The sequence below is a fragment of the Amblyomma maculatum genome, chromosome 4 (genome assembly GCF_055883805.1).
Source record: "Amblyomma maculatum isolate TAMU_Amacu chromosome 4, ASM5588380v1, whole genome shotgun sequence".
NCBI classification, from domain to species: Eukaryota; Metazoa; Arthropoda; class Arachnida; order Ixodida; family Ixodidae; genus Amblyomma; species Amblyomma maculatum.
The window spans coordinates 15,722,618-15,736,335 of NC_139347.1; the positions used below are offsets into that span (position 1 = coordinate 15,722,618).

At 46.1% G+C, this 13,718-nt stretch overlaps 1 protein-coding gene across 9 annotated transcripts in view; it reads right to left on the reverse strand.

Moving 5' to 3' along the window:
- Positions 1-13,718, reverse strand: part of LOC146190336 (dopamine receptor 1-like) — a 389,794-nt gene that overhangs the window by 87,249 nt on the left and 288,827 nt on the right. The gene's annotated exons all lie outside the window — the stretch shown is intronic.

Below are 13,718 nucleotides of genomic sequence, written 5' to 3' on the forward strand. Positions count from 1 at the left end.
AAGGTCTCGGCAGACATTGTCCACCTTCATCGACTTTAGAACAGGCATGCTAAACATTGGCACTACTCCGCTGCTGCTACCATTTCGCGTCTTATTTTCCAACGAAGATGGCTCGACAACGCGTGAAAAGGTCACACGAACGCAAAACATGCATTTTGAGCCCATTGTCTGTAGTTATAACTAAAACGATTTCATATTAATCAAGCCATCTAAATCTAACAGTTCTGATGCGGCACCAAAAAGAGAATCATCGTATCATGTTATAAATTCGTGCAGCCCAAAAGCCGCAGCAATATCCTTCATCCTCACATCAGACTTCTGTCAGACGCTCTCTCTCTCTCTCTCTCACACACACACACACACACACACACACACACACACACACACACACACACACACACACACACACACACACACACACACACACACACACACACACACACACACACACACACACACACACACACACACACACACACACACACACACACACACACACACACACACACACACACACACACACACACACACACACACACACACACACACACACGCACACACACACACGCACACACGCACACACACACACACACACACACTCACGCTTATTGCGACTTGATACATCAGGTGCGAAACGCCTAGGACAACAGTGCAGTCATTTTAAACGTTCTTTTTAAACGTGTTGGAAAAGCGAAGACGGTGAAGTCGAGCAATGCCTCGCAAGGCATTGTGGTTTCGAGCTTAGAGTTGGCACGAACCGAGTGATGTTAGTTTTTATTTAGTAAAAAGATATTATTTATATGTGTAAATATGATCGGTTACACAACACGTGCGAACATTCACAATAGACACCAGACAGAATATTGACACTATATTTAGACTGGGTTCATAATGCGAGACAAGTAAAGATTTAAATGATCACAGGGGAATAACATAACAAGGATAATGATGCAGTTATTTCACAAAAGGAGGGCCTCAAGGAGACGCATCATATCCAATTTGGCGTTAACACCAGGCTGAGACGATTACCACAGAAATAAAAGGGTAAGTCCATTGTCTGTGTACCTGTGTAACTTCAATTTTATGCCGTTCGTTGTAAACTTAGGTGTCCACCGAGGAATGAGGCAGGTACTGCGTCTCCCCCCCCCCCCCCCCCCCCACACTAAAAAAAACACGAAATAATTAAAACGTTTAACATTTTGCCGAACTCTGTACTAGACTCGAAATGCCAGAAATAGGTGGATTGAAAAGGCGGTGCTAATGGCACTATTGAGTCTACTCTTAGGACGACGCTTCAGCGTTCACCTATTTTTTTAACGTCACGGCTGCTCTCGAATCATGAATGCGGACGACATATCTCGTATCTTTGAGAACAGTGAGAAAATTAGAGTGCGACTACATACGTGCTTTCAGACTGAAGTCGAAACTATGTGCTATTGCAGATCTCCGCTAAGCTTTAGTATCTTTTCCGTTGCACGTTCACTTCGGTCTCCAGAAACATATGAGTACATGACCCTGTCATCCATCACGACACTCCCCCCCCCCCCCCTCCCCCCCTTGCGCCCCTGACTCGGCCCGCCACAAATTTTCGGAACAAGCTCATCGCTACGAATGTTATCTCGACAGAGGAGCATCCGATGGACGCAACGCATTTTTGTTGTAGCCAGGCTGGCGATGCGAGCGCGCCGAGTTCATTTTGCTAAAAGCTGGCGGTGTGAAAGGCCCTACGTAAAGAAAAAGAGAAAATATCCCCCAGCAGCAGCAAGCAACAAGGACTACAGAAATGTATAGTAATGACTAAATAAACTGAAATTAGAAAAAAGAACACAAACAGCTAAGCTTGGTCACCAGCACCTCCGTCTCCTCGACAATATGTACTTCACTACGTGCCGTCTATACACTGCCCTTAAATCGAGTTGCAGACTTTCGCGCTTTTAATAGAGAACACTTGCGCATCGTGGACGCACAGCGGACGTCGATCTCGGGGCTGAAGTGCCGCCTAGAAAGCATTGCGCAAAAAGAAAAAAAAGAAAAGATGAAGAGGCCGCGGTCTAAGTGAAAAGTTAGCTCACGCTTTCCATCAGGGACGTGCGTGAGCGCCGGGCCTTTAGAGTTGTAAATGCTATCGTCTCGCGTCAGGAGAACACTTTCAATATTTCGCTTATTATAACCGGTCTCGCACCCGAGGCGTTGACTAGACGTCGGCCAGCGGCTTTGATTTCGTTTAGAGGGATGAAGTGTCGGGTTAGGCCACTGGCTGAGAGGCAAGAGTAGCATTGGCAACATGGCGCTTCTCTAACCTGAAACTGGCCATGGTGTCTTTTTTTTTTTTAGTTGCGATATCTCACTAGTTCTTCGACTGGTATTTCTTGTCCGTCCTGTAGTATCGACTTCGACTCGCGCGTAAGAAGAGTGCATTTATGTGGCGCTGTACGCATAATTTATGCTAGCTATTCAGTGAGGCTTCGGATTCTTAAATGAGTGGTTGATTTCAGGGTTGATTGATTCGCTGATTGGCCAATTTAAGGTGACGAAAAGTACCTTGTAGAATATGGGTCAAGTGAATGAGGCATGTGGGGTAATTACAACCGCTGGGGATCCTTAATAGGCATCGGTATCCCGACACTAGGACACCTTCGCATTGGCCCCCAACGAGGTTGCGACATCTAAGTGCACATCATCAATGAAGAGAAGCCGCTGCTTTCAAAACGATTACTGCGTATGTTTTGTGCACGTCTAGGCTTAATGAAGGGCATTTAGCTTGATTTTGCTGTGGCGACGTCTACAAAAGCGTTGCTAATGCTTGTCGTAGCCGCCTGATAAGGCAGCAAACACGATGCACGTCCTGCTTCAGCTCTCACGTAAGCAAGCTGATCATCCACACTGGTAGCAACGCCCCATTGTCTCACCCCTTCTACGGGCTATTTAGTGTGGCAGTGGCGCTATAACGTCATCAGCTTGGGACAAGGTCGCAGCCTTGGTTTCGTCTTTTTGAGCAAGCCGAAGACATCCGCTTTCAGCCGGTCATCTATCTCGCCATAGAATTCGCCTGGCGCCAAGTCGTGCTATCGACGTCTTCGGATCTTTCTTTCGACTTAATCCTTTCTTCTCGTTCACACGCCAACCCAGACATGTGACCTTGCGGAGTGAACATTCTTTCTGCAGCGTCCTTCGCACCATACCCTTATCCGTGGCTCTAACGGCCTCTTTTGCACTTCCGTATCTTCTCTGTTTCCCGCTATCGCCGATTTATCTAAATTCTTCGGGCAACACCTTCCAAAATGCTTCCATCGCAGGGGCTGCCAGAGTTACGGACAGATAGTGATGCTATCGCTGCGCAAAGGAGCCTTCAAAGCTGCGTCGAGCGTGAGATGCCTGCATTTCATTCAGCACGTTCGGCGATTTTGCAAGCCCGATGTCAGACTCTGTGACGCTGTAAGCCACCTCTTTCTTTTCCACGTGCAGTATCACCCGGTGAACAGGTGCACCGCTCCCGGCCGTCAAGGGAGAAAATATTTCATCCTGCATCTATATTGGCAGCGCTCTTCTACGTTAGCCGCTCGCGTACACAAAGAAAAGAAAAAAAGGGAGCAATCTTCGGAAGAAATTTATAGGAATCCAAGGGAGGACAATCCAAGGAAAGTTCAGTCTGCTTGATCCTTCCCTCAGGGCACGCCATTCCGGAAGGGAAAGGTAAAAACTAGTGTTGCAAAAGAAACGTTATCGATATGGCTTCGACGGAAACCAGTGCGACGAATGCGTTGGCAGAGAAAGGGATTACTCGACTCATCTATGCTACATATGCACTATTACGACGTCCGTCCTATTTATAGAAACGACCGCGATGTAGGGAGTGATCCAAGGGATTTTCTGCTGCTACGTAGGCGGACTAGCTGCTCAGAGCCCGTCCTTCCACTGAGGCGAAATGAGCGAACATACCCACGCATACGCGGTGTGCAAGCAAGCGCACAAACAAACAGCAGCGCGAACATATGCGAGAATGCACGCGTAAAAGTGTTTGCGCCCGGATGGCAGTAGCCCGGCTGCAGCGTACGTTGCAGCTAAGGCGCTTAATCTGATGAGAGCTTGATGACCCAACCCTGAGTGTTCCCAGGGGCAGGCCGGCGACCTCGTCGCGAAGCCTTCAATCCTTGCGTCAGCTGCACAGTCTAACAATCTGCGACGGCCTCTGTGAAGACCCGCTTAACTCGGAAACGACTTTAAAAGAACAAATATGAGCTAAGAAGAGGTTAGTGCCAGCCTGCGAACACGTGGAAAGAGCTCATTGCGATAAAGTTGCGCTGGGCGCCAGTTCAATCTGGCAAGGCAACGCAGAGAAATCAGGCCGGGGGCCCTTCTTGCCTTCTTGCTACACAGCGTCGGCTGGTTCTCGCCACCGCACTAGCCGGATCGTCGCTGCGTGAGGATAATGCTGCCTCTGTGCGCAATTCCTACCCGCTCATTAAAGTCGCTCGCCAAATGGAATTCCTTGCTGGTTCTACCTCTTTTCACTAAGTTTTTCTTATATCAAATAGATCATTGGTCTCAACTAGGGGTTCCTGTGAAAACACTTTTGTCAGCAAGGACAACGACGAACCCCCACGTGCCTTTGGGTATCTTTATTTTTGCGGTGTCACGCACGCTCGAGTTTGTAGAAAGAAATGCACTAGCCCAGACTCGAGCATGTTTTAATGCGATAGCGGTAAATGTCCCGTTCTTCAATAAAATCGGCCTCGGTGTTGGCGGCACTGTGAGCAAAAAATCAAGGGCATGACTGTGGCATCTGGTAGTTGGCAGGTGACATGACCGTGCACTTATTTGTCGTCGGGTTCGTGACGTCACGACACCCGAGACCACATGGAATAGCCGAATGGCAGGTGCTGCCAATTCGGGCTTCGCTATTGAACTGGTCGGACTCCAATTTTCCAGAACCCTTGCATTCGGAGCAGCCGTGATAACGATTCAGACATGCTAACCCTAGTTCACGTAGGCACGTTCGTTCGGTTTGTTTAAACTTGGGACTTATATCTGTGCATGGTGGTCTTTCGCGTAATGTGGTATTTTAAAGCTCTATGCTAATGAGTATGTGTGATATAATGTGCGAGATAGGATAAATAGAATATTTTTGAATGAGCGAATAGCAATGTTATGGGACGCAAACGAGGATCCGTAAGGGAAGCCAGCAAACGGGAGCCATTAACGGTGTCGAGTCATACCTGTAAATGTTCCCACAAGTTTTTCGCGCACAGTTGCACATTAACGCCAGCTAAATGAGTGCCATATCGCTAAAGGGTGTGATTTAAAACGGCCGTGTGCTCCGGACTTACAAGATAACACAAGGGGAAAATCGCGAACACCGGACGCATGTCCCGAAGCCATTCTTTTTCCTTGGTTGATTTGTAGGCTAGGCCCATTTTGCCTGCTTTGAAGCCTGCTTATCGTTGTACACACACAGCCTCGAAGTGAAACTGAACAACCAAACTGAAAGCTGAATTGCCCCTCGATCCATCCTCCAATTCTGCGTCGTTTTCAGAAGTGTCGTTTTCTCCCTCACCTCAAGTCATCCGATCGGTGCAAACACCGGAACCGGATATCAGTTCGACTTCCGGTTCCGGCGTTTCCGCCAATGGGACGACTTGAGGTCTCGGTGAAAACGACACTTCTGAAAACGACGCAGACTCGCAATACGCACATTGATTTGCATTTTGCCTCAACAGCTAAAATTGTCCGTCTTTTTTCCTTACTTTTATTTCCTACAAACAAAATGAGGCCACCCTTGAACCAGCTGGTGTGAGCACGCGCCGATGGTAGCGTGTAACGACGACGCGGGTAAAATCGCTCGAGTCGTGTTGCCACTTTATAATCACTTATCTGATGTTTGCATCCCTTTCATTTCCGCGTGGCGTACCGGCCCCCATGACCAATTGTAGATTTCCTCGTCACACCGGTGACGCCGGGTTCTCAGCCGAATGAGATCCTTACCGCTATCAGGTCAAAATCAGAATGCTGTGGGTTGCGATGCAGGTGGCTATGCATACGACTTCCTTGTTTACCACATTTCGCGCCTTTTGCGACAGGAGCCACTGACGTCATTTGCCTAGAGCCTTTGGGAACTTGTTTACGTCACGGTGTAAAGAAAAAAGAAAGCGGAGGCCATTGTTTTAGAGATCGCTGCGTGTACGTACACTAATTTCCCAACTACTTGATGTACTTTGCATGCATCCTTCGTCTTTAAGTTGCCGATTCCCTCACCTGCTGGCCTTGTGCGACGGCACGAGGCTTTTGTAGCCGGAAGTTTTGGATGTTCGAGCGCAGTGGGAATCACATTCATCCCATGCGGCGAATTCTCACCGATAATACTTGGGCAAACAGCGAGCACGTTAGGCGCGGAAATAATATAGAAGAGTAAAAATTACAACACAGTACGCCCGTAAATGAGATGTAAAATAGAGCGTCAGGAACAAGTTTTCGAGCCATGAAGACGAAGTTCAAGCATTCTCAGCGCACGAGGGAACATGAGGTAAGGCAGGTGCCCGTGCTCCCCAATAAGTAAATAATAAATAATTAGGCTGCTCGATTACTTAAAATAAGAGGCAACCAATATATTTATTTATTTATTCCTCAAAGGTCTGGGGACATTACATGAGGGGTGGGCTGTGAAATTTAATATGAATACAAAATATCTTCACCATCAATTTACCAGAGCTTCTCTATTATTATTTTTTTTAATTTGGCTAGAGGACATAATTTTCAATCGTCCATTTTTGAGCAAATGCGACGTCTCTCTCGATATCTCCACAAAAGAAATGAACAGTCGTATTATTCATTTCAAAACATCTGCAGCATCACGGTGTTGACATGTTATAAAAAAAACAACAAAGAACTTTGGCCAAACGAGGCCGTATTTGGGTAATGTAACGCATACAGCACAAATCCGAACTCCAATACTTCACATGAGAACAACAATCCCTACAGAATTTCCTTTCGCGGCAGAAATACGCAACTGGTGCGAAAGCGAATGTATGCCTCATCTCGACAGCCGCAGACATCCACCAAGCCGAGCTGTAGAACCGAGAAAAATTGATACGCAGCACCAATGCGGGACATTTCGACACCTCCACGGCCAACGGGAGGAATGTCCTGTCGAGTTGGCGCAGAGCGTTGCCCCATTGTTAGAAAAATGCTGCGAGCAGACGCGGGCGCGCCGCCTAACGACCAACATTGCCAATATCTCTGAACCTGTGACGCAAGTTATTCAAGAAAGACCACGAAAGACGAAAGCACTGCCCACGCTGCGTAGTGAAACAACGAGTGAAATTCGTAGCTTCGCTGGATGGAATTGCACTTAACTGCCGAGCCTGATTCGGACGTTCACATAGGGTGAAGTGGATGCCTCTAAGCATGCTAGACAGTGCGACGACCTCTGTGTTCTGGACGAAACTCTAGAGCAATTTGAATGCACCCTTTATCGTAGTACGTGGCTGCGAAAGCGCCGTGTCAGTGGCATGGCTTCGTATATACGACAAGTATCGGGGCCAAGAGGTGTAGTTTGTAAGGGTTTGAATAACTTTGAATAAGTTTAACATATGTAAGATAGCATGCAAATAGAAATAAGACTAATAATGTGCTGTTGAAATACGAGACATGGCCAAACAATATACAAGTGTTTGTCCTCTGTATGTTTATAAGGTGGCGTAGGTAGTACCTTAGAAGATCTTTTCTAATTAGCAATACAATACGGCTGAAAGAGGAGAAGAATCTTGCCTTCAACAAAATTAACCGAATGGTAGGAGGCAAGAGGTATAAGGAAATAAAATAGGCCAAAGTAAGCGGAAATAACGGCTCAAACAGTTCTGCAAACCAATGAGCGCAGGGCGCAAAAAAATAACATAAAGGCACGGCACGAGACTAAATTAGAGCGCTGTTCTAGACTTCTTTTAGAACCTCAATACGCTTTAAGTGCGGTCATATCACAAACAGAGTGAAAAGTACGCTTAAGGAATTGGAAAGTCTTGCGTCTGAGGCACGTTTCGAACTGTATTTAGTTGCTTTCATACTTTGTCACTCTTATTGAAAAAACGTGAATTTATGGTACGTAGAAGTGAATGACTAATGAGGGTAAGTGAACCATACATACATCAGATGTTACATTTTTCACGTGCGAGCATCATCATGGGAACAAACTATGCACCCGCGCTAGTAGTTCCACTTAATATTTACTAAGGCAAACATTTTTAAGTAAAATTAATCACGAAGCGTATTGCTGCACTTATAGAGAAGCGTGCGTCCGTTCCAGCGGAAGTGCACATTTATAACATCCGTAAAAATTCTACTAAGCACAAGGAAGTGGCAACGTGATACGGTGGTAAGGCCTTACTTATTCAGGAATAATAAATGTGCAATATTCAGGAAAATTGGACGGTTCATTACTCAAGCTTCGGCCGAAGAAACCAAGATACTAGATACATAGGTGCAATTTATCTACGCCACCAGAGTATTCGCGCGAACTGAAAATCTGCACGTATTCTCGACGCAGAAATTTATAAGTGTTTTCTATCTGTAAACGCAATAGCACTTTGACTACAGCCACTGCGTTCAAAGGAGGAGTGGACGACGACCCTCTGCCTGGAACACTTTCCGGTAGACAAAGCAGAATAATATTTGAGAGTGTATTTTAATGATTACGCGACGCCTATACAAATTGTTCGGATCGAAAAGCAGTTGCCGTACCCCAGTTTCGGCTCGGATGCTGTTGGGAATGTGAAATGTGACTGGTGGTTAATACTAAAGCTGTAATCGATGAATTTAGAGAAATAATCAATAAACTGAAAAATGAAGACAAAAGTAAAAGGAATGGAAACAAAAACAAAGATAAAATATTACACAAAATAATGAAACGTGCTGAGTCATTGCATCGTAATCGGCCATAGCTAAAAAGCTGAAAGTGGTGAACCGTAGTGTTGTAGTCCGTCATAACTTAAAAACTGAAGGTGATTAGTGTTTGTGCCCTAGCCCGTTGTACTAGAGGTGCTGAGCCATGGCGTCGTAGACCGTCGTAGCTAAAAGCTAGATGAAGCAAACAAACGCACGCTATCGCGTCTAGTTTTAAGGTGAAGCTTCAGCGTCCTCCTGGCTTTTCAGAGCCTAATGCTTGTCAGGCTGTGTGTCGTGCCCAATAGCCTTTGTTCTCGGTTCTACAAACTGTATTTATGGGCATAAGGGCACAATACTGTGTGCGCCGCCCCTGCTAAACTTTCCTTCTCTTGGTAGCCAAGGGTAGCAAACTGGATTCCAAGGAAAAGAAAACCTAGCAGAGGGCGGTAGAAGTCAGGTGGGGGATCAGGTCAAGAAGTTCGCAAGGGTCGAGTGGATGCAGCTAGCACAGGGTCGGGTTAAGTGGAGGAATATGGGAGAGGCCTTCACCCCGCAGTGGGCATAGTCCCGCTGATGGTTATGATGATTGTGTGTGTGCGCGCACGCGCATGTGTTCCTGCAGGTGTGTGCGGCTTTCTGCATTTTATTTCGGATGTCACTGTTCCTAGAAGTAGCCTGGAATGTAGTCATTTCCTGTGGCGATTTGGCATTTTTTCCTTCTTTACAACATCTCTACTATTCGTGTTTTTCGTCCTGCTTCTAGTACTCTGAATGGCACTATTGAAACCATTTCTATTAATTACTGTTATTTTCACTATTGTTATTATCATATTAATTATTACTGCATATTTTCTCGTGCAACAGTGAATTTAATTTCGGAGCACCAGTTCGCGCAACACCTGCTAAAGGCAAAACAATTTTTTTGCAAGAGCATCATTTGTCATAGTTCAAACTGCACCGCACAAATGCACTCCATTTTTCTTTCTCTCATCTGACGAACATGGAGCAGCCGGAGACCCATCTCTGGCCAAATTATATAAAATAGTTCCCCTGTGTTCTTTTTCCTGCTTGCATGCTTCTGTCCCTCTTTCTCACTCCCCGAAACATCAAGGGCAGAATATAATCGTGAAATCCCCAGCCCGCGACTTCCACGCCTGTCTCTGACGTGTCTTTCAGATGTGACGCTCACCGGTTCTCCAGGAGCAGAGACACCGAAATGGACGCGGCATATTCATCCTTATCTTCGGAAGGAAAAGCGAATGACAAGCTGCAGGGAGCAGCCCATCTTGGCGACGTTGGTTCTGAAGGGCCACTCCCTCGTCAGCTTCAGCGTCTGCCCCCAGCGCGGCCCACCAGGGAGAAAATCAGTCTCGTGGCACGAGGCATGAGACAGACAAAAGAACTTTCGCCCGATCCGGTCTGCTTGTTGCGAATGCGTCCAGTAGGAGGCGCGAAAAGGAAACAAAGAATGGCAAATGAATAATAAGGAAGGGGTTGGAAGGGTGCCAAAAAGAAGGGCACCAGAGGGAGCGGCGGACTCGGAGAAAGAGCAAACGCTGCTCGGACGCATGCCGGTTCCCTTAGCGCTCAAAAGAGCGAAGACCGATCACCCGGTCGGCATCAGTTTGGTGCAGGGCGGTGTAACTCATCGTTAGCTAGGCGACGAAAGATGCTTTTTCCGGCGACGCGGCCTGTGACAGGGGTTCCCATTAGGTACGCGAAGCACTTCCGTGCCCTTTGGGAACATCGCAGCACGATGCGCCTATTAGGGAAGATGCACTCTTACTCGCAGACTTCATTATCCCTGCCCATTCGCAAGTTCGGCCTGCTGCCTCCGATTCACTTGCCTTGGTCAATACGGAAAAGTTGCTTGAAAAAGAATTTAGCACATTTTTCTTTTTATGATAGAAGTCATCTTGAATCCATTCAATGCGTTTAAACAGACAAGGTGTGTGAGGCATTTGTGTTGCAGTTGGTTCGTATTACAGAAATTAATGCATTCTAGAAAATTGCAAGGATGCCAATCTTAATTGCCCCATATGTCCGCGCTTGTAAACGCAGGGTAGAATAACCCATGCGAAGGTACGGGCCATGTCCAGAAACGTAAGAAGGTTAAAAATAAGGAAAATGAAAGAAGCTGGGCATACCGTTTTCAGATGCCATGCCAGCGAAAAAAATTTCTCTCGCGTTTCTCGATTTTTTTACGCATGTTTTGTGATGTATCGACCTTGCGTCATTTTATTACACACATGCGCACACAAGAAAAGATGAACTGCCGCTTGTTCCTTAAAATCAATGACAAGTATTTCTTTCTGAGTACTGAGTGCTGCATGCAAAAGATATTTATTCGAAGTCATATCATAATCTCATTGCGTATTGATGAATACCGAAGATATAAGAACACTCGCGCTCATGGACGCATGTGTTCAAAGGTGGTCTGAAATTTGCGCCTTCTTGCACGCTGCTCAGTTTATCTTTCTCGGGCTTAAGGCGGATCGAAAAATATAAAACTATAAAAAGCGAATTATAGTATGAAAATCAATTAGGGCCTTTTGATTGTTCCTAAAGTGAAGAAGGGATCACAAGACATCAAGCTTGCGATCCCAAGCCCTCTAGATCCCGCTACAACGCTACTGTTTGCAGTGAGACTTGGATATGAAGCATTTAAAAATTATGACAATATCGGCGAAAGTAAGGCTGTAGGCTCTTCATTTCAGCGAGCATGACATGGTTGGTCATTTCACCCGAACGTGTCATTTTTAGAAATGTTCTCTAGCTGATCTGAACGAAGTCGCCCTCGTATCCAGTGTGCGACGCTCTAACTACCCGCTCGCTGTCATTATAGTCAAAACGAGCTAGCTCTTTCTATAAAATCTCTAGATGCCCCCTATATACCGTTCTGCGGTGCTCGTAGCTCATTTTCACAATACTCTGTTGTATGTCAACCAGACTCAGAATTTTCTCACTACTAAAAACTAGACCCTAGTGCGTTGCCTACAAGTTGCCGCTCATGCAAGCAAGGATAAAGATAAGTTTAATGTGAAGTCGTGGTGCACGTGGCCTACTTTCGATAGGTGCCGCCAATAAGCCTAAGAACAGCGTAAAATTGCAGTGACATTTTTTTTTGCTCTTACTATTTTGTAATATTATGAAAGAACACTGAACAAGGGTAGCGAGGAAAGAGTCTCAGTTCGCAAGCCGAGCCAAAGTTTAGACAAGTGGACTTGTCTTCGTCTGGGCGTGGACGAAGGGAAGTCCACTTCTCGAAACGTTGGCTCGGCTTGAACGAACTGAGGCTACTTCCCATCTACCCTTCTTCAGTGCTCTTTCAGTGTGTAGCCATCTTATTTTTTCATGATCCACCCTCTGTTTTGTAACATGGTCAGACATGTTTAAAAACAAAAACAGAGATAGGATTGGGGGAAATATATGCAGAGGAAAACGGCATGGGTTTTTATAATATATAAACAGTTGGGGGAGCTTGGGCGCTCCCCCAACTGTTGGGGGAGCGCTGGACGCGATGTTCGGAGGTCGTGGGTTCGGTTCCCACCATCGGCACGTTGTTTTTTCTTCTACTTTGTGTTTATTTATCTTTCCCCTAAACATATTGCATTGCTGATTTCTGTGATTATCCAACTGGACATTGAGGAAAAAGAAAGAAAAAAAAAAGGAAAAGGGGGACATAACGTGCCATCCCGAACGCTTTCCTTGGCCTCGCCGACTGTTGGCTTCTTTCCTTCATGTATTATAGCGAGCACCCTCATTTCCCCTTGATTGATCTGCACACACACACACACACACACACACACACACACACACACACACACACACACACACACACACACACACACACACACACACACACACACACACACACACACACACACACACACACACACACACACACACACACACACACACACACACACACACACACACACACACACACACACACACACACACACACACACACACACACACACACACGCACGCACGCACGCACGCACGCACGCACGCACACACGCACGCACGCACGCACACACGCACACGCACGCACGCACGCACGCACACACACACACACACACACACACACACACACACACACACACACACACACACACACACACACACACACACACACACACACACACACACACACACACACACACACACACACATATATATATATATATATATCCAAATTTTGGGGCAATTTCGAGAAGCTTGCCAATCAGGCATCAAGTTTGAAACAATGATATGTTGTTAGCAAAGTGAATAACGGTTTAGGTTTAATTTTGTAATGGGGATACTTTACTCCGTACTTTTGAAAGGTAATTATCCAAACATTTTTGTATATTTTTGCCTGGAGAACATTGTTGCTATATACAGCGGAAATTCCGACACTGGCCCGGCGTTGCGCACAAAGCATTTCCTGATTAGATTCAAATCCACAGCCTGCATTCTCACATTTTGGGAGCAAAAAAGCGAGCACTCTACTTTAAGAATTATATATCGGAGTTGATTTTCCATGCGATAGGACAAAAACACACCGGTACAGTACATCCTTGCGCTTATATTCCCAAGAGTTGAATTTTCGTTGCTGCTGAATTGTTGCGAGTCGGTTTCTCTTCTACCTTTCGTAGAGCTGCATTTATTACTATCCTGATGTTATATTGCAGATGTGGCAACGTGTGCTGCCAGTCATTTTGAATATTGGTGCGGCGTGGCCCCTTTCCCGACTTTACGATGTACGGATATGACCATCATCACCATTATCACCGGTATAAGCCGCCGCGAGTACGATAGAAGCTGCAGGCGTCTCAAGGCACGTTTCGCGGACACTC